This window comes from Nycticebus coucang, chromosome 1 (genome assembly GCF_027406575.1).
Source record: "Nycticebus coucang isolate mNycCou1 chromosome 1, mNycCou1.pri, whole genome shotgun sequence".
Taxonomy (NCBI): domain Eukaryota; kingdom Metazoa; phylum Chordata; class Mammalia; order Primates; family Lorisidae; genus Nycticebus; species Nycticebus coucang.
Window position 1 is genome coordinate 3,569,843 of NC_069780.1, and position 7,597 is coordinate 3,577,439.

Sequence of the window (7,597 nt, forward strand, 5' to 3'; positions counted from 1 at the left end):
GAAGAGAAGTTTCTCTTCAAATCCCTTGCCCAGCCTGCGATGGGATCCCTTGTTTTTTTCTTGCTGATGCGTTTGAGTTCTCTGTGGATTCTGGTTATTAAACCTTTGTCAGAGTTATACCCTGCAAATATCTTCTCCCATTCTGAGGGCTGTCTGCTTGCTCTGCTTACTGTGTTCTTAGCTGTGCAGAAGCTTTTTAGTTTGATCAAGTCCCAGTAGTGTATTTTTGAAGCTGCTTCAATTGCCCGGGGGGTTCTCCTCATGAAATACTCACCCAGACCAATTTCTTCAAGGGTTTTCCCTGCATTCTCCTCTAGTATTTTTATAGTTTCATGTCTTAAGTTTAAATCTTTAATCCAATGAGAGTCTATCTTAGTTAATGGTGAAAGGTGTGGGTCCAATTTCAGTCTTCTGCAGGTTGCCAGCCAGTTCACCCAGCACCATTTGTTAAATAGGGTATCTTTTCCCCACTGAATGTTTTTAATTGGCTTGTCAAAAATCAAATAGCGGTAAGTAGCTGGATTCATCTCTTGGTTCTCTATTCTGTTCCAGATATCTACTTCTCTGTTTTTGTGCCAATACCATGCTGTTTTGATCACTATCGATTGGCCTTCAGACATATGAAAAAATGCTCATCATCTTTAATCATCAGAGAAATGCAAATCAAAACTACTTTGAGATATCATCTAACTCCAATGAGACTAGCCTATATCACAAAATCTCAAGACCAGAGATGCTGGCGTGGATGCGGAGAAAAGGGAACACTTCTGCACTGCTGGTGGGAATGCAAATTAATACATTCCTTTTGGAAAGATATATGGAGAACACTCAGAGATCTAAAAATAGATCTGCCATTCAATCCTGTAATTCCTCTGCTGGGCATATACCCAGAAGACCAAAAATCACAACATAACAAAGATATTTGTACCAGAATGTTTATTGCAGCCCAATTCATAATAGCTAAGTCATGGAAAAAGCCCAAGTGTCCATCGATCCACGAATGGATTAATAAATTGTGGTATATGTATACCATGGAATACTATGCAGCCTTAAAGAAAGATGGAGACTTTACCTCTTTCATGTTTACATGGATGGAGCTGGAACATATTCTTCTTAGTAAAGTATCCCAAGAATGGAAGAAAAAATACCCAATGTACACAGCCCTACTATGAAACTAATTTGGGACTCTCACATGAAAGCTATAACCCAGCTACAACTTAACAATAGGGGGAAGTGGGAAAGGGGGGGGGTGGGTAGAGGGAGGGGAATCGGTGGGATCACACCTGTGGTGCATATTACAGGGGTATTTGCGAAACTTGGTAAATGTAGAATGTAAATGTTTTGGCACAGTAACTGAGATAACGCCGGAAAGGCTATGTTAACCACTGTGATAAAAATGTGTCAAATGGTTTATGAAGTGAGTGTATGATGCCCCATAATCATATCATTGTATACAGTTATGATTTAATAAAAAAAAATTAAAAAAAAAAATAAAAAAGCAGAAGACAAACTGAATCACCGAGGTCAGAGCCCCTCACCCACCCCCCCATGGTGGACAAGGCCCAGAATGTTTGTAGAAAATATTTAGTTTTGGCAGAGGTAATGTGTGGCTTTGGATAGTCACTTACTCTCCATTTCATCATACGTAAAATGTGACAACAATATCTTCCCCAATCTGTGTCATAGGAATTAGACATAAAATAATATAAAAATAATCCATGTGAAAAATAATATTTTATGAACTGTAGAGTGCCATATCATTATCAGGTTGGAAAAAACTAGAAGATCAAAATATTTTCAAAAGAAAGAAACTTTGTATATTGTGCACACCTTATTTATACACACTGCAATGACTCTGGACCACAGCCTGATCTACTTTAGTGAAATATATTCAAGCATTTTCAAGCCTAAGTCCCTCTGTAAAAATCTATATGCTGTTAAAAAATTGAAAATTCCTACCAGTCCAAATTCTTTCAAGGAGTGATTGCATATGTCAAAAACAACAGAAATATTTTTGTTCTCTCTTATATATATATTTTATACTTCATACTGAGAATTAATACTGGACACAGGAAAATTAATACAAAGATTAGATGATTTCTGACCATGCAAGTGGGAACTGCAGAGCCCCTGAGCTGTAAGTTTTATATTTATAAAGCCAGAAGAAAAAGGATCATCTCAAAAAAAAAATCTGAAAGCCCAAATCAGAGGTACTGCAGGCTCATACGATCCAGGCACAACTGCAAATGTCCCTGAACAGGTAAGTGAACAATGCAAAATCTCTGCTCCTTTCTATCAACAAGTTATCTTTTTTTTTTTTTACTGTTATCAAAGGGCTACATGGGAAAAATACTCCTTAATTACTTTCATCTATATGTATCATGAGTGATACTTTTAAAAGAATCTCTGAGTGACCTCTTCTTTTCCCTACTACCAATTTGATATGGTTTGTTTTTCCATCATCTCAATAAGCCTCCACCCAGTGAGGTCAAGCCTCCCTGTCTGACAGTCTGGGGCTCAGGTAGCTAAACTGTGGTTTCTAGCTGTGAGATCTCTGGGAGGTACTTTTGTGCTGAACAAGTATGGACCCTGGATACTCAGAGGAAAGGTCGGCATTGTCACTCCAGAGTTCTTTTTTCTCACGGTAGCCTGGCAACCACACTGTGTCTCTTTGATGGAGGGTGGTTCTACTAGAAAACAGCTTTATGAGAAGTGTCAGGGTCATCTTTAGAAACCCAAAGAAAACAAAACAAAACTCTCCCCCCCTCCCCAAAAAAAAGCCTGCCACCAAGAAGGCAAAGAAAAAAACCCACACAACTCAATTATTCAGCTGCACACAACTGGGCCTGTCAGGCCTGGGTGACAACACTCACTTGAATTTCATTAAGTTTGTCCTGGGAGCCTGGGAGCTGCTCAGCCAGACCTGCCACACTAGACAGCCAGCTCCAGGCCCCTGAGGCCACTGTTGATATGAAGGGTTCAACATCCCTAGGTTGGGTAAATTCCAACTCCCCCAACCTTTTTTTTTTTTTTTTGAATTATTAAATCATAGCTGTGCACATTAATGCAATCATGGGGCACCATACACTGGTTTTATAAAACCAGTTTGACACATTTTCATCACACTGGTTGACAAAACCTTCCTGAAGGAGAAAGTTGGGTGGCCGGATGGCTGGCCGAGGAGGACTTTTCCCACCAACACTCTCAGCTTCTGCAGTCTGCCTGCTGAAGGGGAAAGTGGAACTGGGAATTCAAACAATCACATCCGGATCCAGCTCTGCCCCTTCCTAGTTCTGTTACTTTGGGGAAATTAACTAACCTTGCTGAACTTCAGCTTCCTTATTTGAAAGCTAGAAAGTCAAAAGTATTACACCTGAAAGATTCCTCAAGATTCAATCAGGTAACATTGCTAAGAGGTCTGGCAGAATTGGCTTTCAATAACTCTTCTCATATCCCTGCTTAAATCTCTAAACAGATTTATTACAGAATAATTTCCAAATTTGAAAACACAACAGAGAATCTTCAAAACCTAACTCTGGCAGAATGTGCCTATTGCTTCCAAAAGCCTCTCAGACCACCTGTCTTTTCCCACACATCTCTGTCTATGAATATAGCTGCCTGAGCATCTATGCACAAGATTTTTCTCTTAACCAAAATATTTCCAAGACCCATTCAAATATTCCCAACTCTTAACTCTTCTGGCAGAGTTAATCAGTCTCAGGGTTCCCATAGCACTTTGTACTTTTTCCTATTAAAAAATTTTAACCGTTGGGTGGTGCCTGTGGCTCAAAGAAGTAGGGCACCCGCCCCATGTGCAGGAGGTGGCAGTTTCAAACCCAGCCCCGGCCAAAAACTACATAAAAAAAAATAATAATAATAATAATTTTAACCATTATAATGACCTGCTTTGAGAATTTCTCTCCTAATCTTACAGGAATGATTTCATACCATTGTATTTTTTATTATTCTAATATTTAACACGGCATTCAATAGATATTTAATTGATGAATGGATAATTTCCAGAACATCTTAAGTCATTTTAAAATTTACATTTAAAATTATTATTTTGGGTACACCTATAAGTTAGCACAGAGTACCTATATAGAAATCCATAAACCTGAAGTCTGGAACACAATGAAGAGGACCAAAATAAGAATAAAAGAGCTAGAAAGTGAACAAATACAAATACTACCAGCGCGAGCTAAAAAACTTTCCTTAATAACAAACCCTGTGCAGAGACACAGTATGATTATTATTAGTAATGCTCGCTATTTAAGGATGTGCTAACAGTTTCATGCCACTAAAATCAAATTATTATTTTGATTAGTTTGAGAAGAATTGTTTTTGGTTAATCAAATATAATTTGAAATTATTTTAATTACTTTAATTTTAAATTCAACATGTTCATTTCCTTCTGATGTTTATGCCATTGAAAAAAGGCTTAATTAGGACCACAAATATATAAAATTGTGGAATTCGAAATACCCTGGACATAGCTAGACTTCTATCCTATCTTTTTCTACAAGTGAGAAAGGTAAGACCCAGAAATTTGAAGAAACTTACCCAAGTCAAAGCCGGAGTAGAGCTAAGTTCTCTTGTCTGCCCACCTAGGCCTCACTCGTCAGCACGCCCTAAAAGGAAGCACCAGTTGGTGATACGGAGATGGTGAGAACCACAAGAAATAGGAACATTTTACCATCACAGACACTTTCTATACTGAGCTCACCCTACTGAGACCTAAGCTTTTAGGAAGCTTACAATAAAGAGAATCTTATTTCATTAACAACAGACTTGAAAAACAAATCTTTATTCTTGTTATTATTTTTCATATCATTATTATTATTATTATTATTGAGAAGGGGTCTGGCATACACTACTGAATCACAGCTCTCTGCAGCCTTGAACTCCTCGGCTCCTGTGATCCTCCTGCCTCAGTCTCCCCATGTTGCTGAGATCATAGGTGTAAGCTACCAGGCCTGGCTGTTTACATTATAATTAACTTACCAACTGCCTTGACTTAGAATGAAATCTTAACTTCTTATCATGACCAATGTGACATCTGCCGTTCTCTTCCTGGAACAATGTGCAAGCTACACAAGGTGTGGTCCCTGGGCCGAGGCCCATGTGTGAAAGTGACAAGAGACTTGTGTGGCAGCTAATGTGGCCACATGCCGGGGTGAGGTGCAGGCACAGCTCACTGCACAGGTGTGCCAACTGCCCACATACATACTTTCAATGAAGTAAAACAGTTTTGTAATTTTTTTTTTCTTATGCTGGTTCTGATAACACTTATTAAAACATGATTTTATGGGGTGGAGCAAGATGGCGGCCGAGTAACAGCTTCCTTGCATCTGGGCACCGTGAGTCTGGGGAGATAGGACTCCAGGCATCTCTGGCTGGTGGGATCTGCCTATTATCACCCCTGTGAGGATACAGGGAGTCAGCGAGAGACTTCTGGATCCCAAGAGGAGGAATAAAACAGTGGAATAACGGCAAGTGGTCGTGTGTGTTCAATCTGTCTAAACCCGCCCGCAACTGTAAGTTCAGTAGCAGCGAGACTGCAAACCAGAAAGGCCTTACCTGTGAACTGTTTTGGTGTCTTTGGACTTGGCACTCAGTTGAACTGCCTTGGGGAGAGCCTGAGCAGGAGTGCGGAGAACTTTGGCCGTTGTCTAGGGCCCCAGTCTGAGCCGCTGAGCCAGATGGAGCTAATAGTGTTTGGCTGTGGGTCACAGGGAGCCATTGTGAGCAATCTGCCCCGAGAAGCTCCGCACTCAGGGTCACAGAGCTAGAATCGGGTGGGAGCTGGTAACCCAGCGACCAAGTAGCCTAAGGGTGGGGTCTGAGCCGCCTTGCAGCCCTAACCCTCAGGGGCAGAATGAGACCGGTTTTGGCACACTGGGTAAGTGGATAGCCACTTCAGCAGTGATTCCAGCGACAAGCACTATCCTGGGAAAGCTTCTGCTCAGCAAGTTTACAAGTTCAAAGTGCCTTTTAAGTGGGCTGAAGAGAGATTTAGGGTATCTACCTGCTGGGGTTTGAGAAATCAGCAGCCTCCAGTCGTATCAGAACTGTGATTAACATCTCATACCCCAGAAGACCATGCGTTGCCCAGACAATATTCAATAACATACACATACTGCTTTGTCTTTGGTTGTGTTTTTTTTTTTCTTTTGGTTTGGTTGGTTTTTTTCCTTTATTTTCATGTTGTTGATATTGTTTTGTTTTTTAATTTCAACCTTTTCCATATAGATCCTTTTTTTTCTCAATTTTTTCTAGTTTAATTATAATTTCCCATTGCTGCCATTTTCAATAACTAGAACTTCATTTTTGCTAGTGTTTCTACCACTATTATTTGGTTTTTCACCCAATTTTATCCCGTAAAGTTTTCTGTTTGCTTGTTTTGGTTTGATTTATAGCATTTTTGTCTTTCCTCTCTAATTGGTGGAGGTGGGGTACTGTATCTGATCAGGTTAGCAAAGAGCTGCTGACCTCAAGGGAACCACCCAACTGGGCACCACCAGAAGGTGGGTTTTTTTTAAGGTTTTGTCAAAGTACCCTACTGTACACCTATATTGCTCTGTCTCCCTCTTTCTGTGCCTCTCTTCTTTTTGTCAATATTCCTTTTACCCACCCCCTCTCCTTTCTCTATTTTTCTTATCACTCGGTCCTCCTTTCTTTCATTCCTTTTTTGCTCTTCAACCTTCTCACCCTTCTGGTCCTGTAACCCTTAGTCCACAGGCATGGGAACTAAAAGAGCAAGAGGAAGTGAAAGGAAAATTAGGGCAAGGAAACAGATAAAAGAAATCACTCATGAGGAAGAATCAGCACAAAACTCCAGGCAACATGAAGAAACAGTCCAGAACAACCCCGCCAAGGGACCATGAGGTAGCCACTGCAGAGGATTCCACCCATAAAGAAAGGTTAGGAATGACAGAAAGGGAATTTAGAATACACATGTTGAAAACAAAGAAAGAAATGATGGAAACAATGAAGGAAACTGCTAATAAAGTGGAAAATAACCAAAAGGAAATCCAAAAACAGAATCAAATAAGAGATGAACGATATGAAGAATATAAAAAGGATATAGCAGAGCTGAAGGAACTGAAACAGTCAATTAGGGAACTTAAAGATGCAATGGAAAGTATCAGCAACAGGTTAGACCATGCAGAAGAAAGAATTTCAGAGGTAGAAGACAAAGTTCTTGAGATAACTCAGATAGTAAAAGAGGCAGAAAAGAAGAGAGAGAAAGCAGAACATTCACTGTCAGAATTATGGGACTTTATGAAGCGTTCCAACATACTAGTTATAGGAATTCCAGAAGGGGAAGAAGAATGCCCCAGAGGAATGGAAGCCATACTAGAGAATATTATAAAAGAAAATTTCCCAAATATCACCAAAGATTCTGACACACTGCTTTCAGAGGGCTATCGGACCCCAGGTTGCCTCAACTCTAACCGAGCTTCTCCAAGACACATTGTGATGAACCTGTCCAAAGTCAAGACAAAAGAAAAGATTCTGCAAGCTTCCAGGAGTAAGCGGCAATTGACCTACAGGGGCAAATCCATCAGAGTGACCGCAGACTTCTCTAATGAAA

General features: G+C 40.1%; 1 protein-coding gene across 1 annotated transcript in view; it reads right to left on the reverse strand.

Moving 5' to 3' along the window:
* Nucleotides 1–4,596, reverse strand: part of ADAMTS3 (ADAM metallopeptidase with thrombospondin type 1 motif 3) — a 302,681-nt gene extending 298,085 nt beyond the window's left edge. Inside the window, exon 1 of the mRNA XM_053571068.1 lies at nt 4,564–4,596. The gene's annotated coding sequence lies outside the window, so the exon portion shown is untranslated. The remainder of the gene's footprint in view (nt 1–4,563) is intronic.
* Between the last annotated feature and the right edge of the window lie 3,001 nt (nt 4,597–7,597).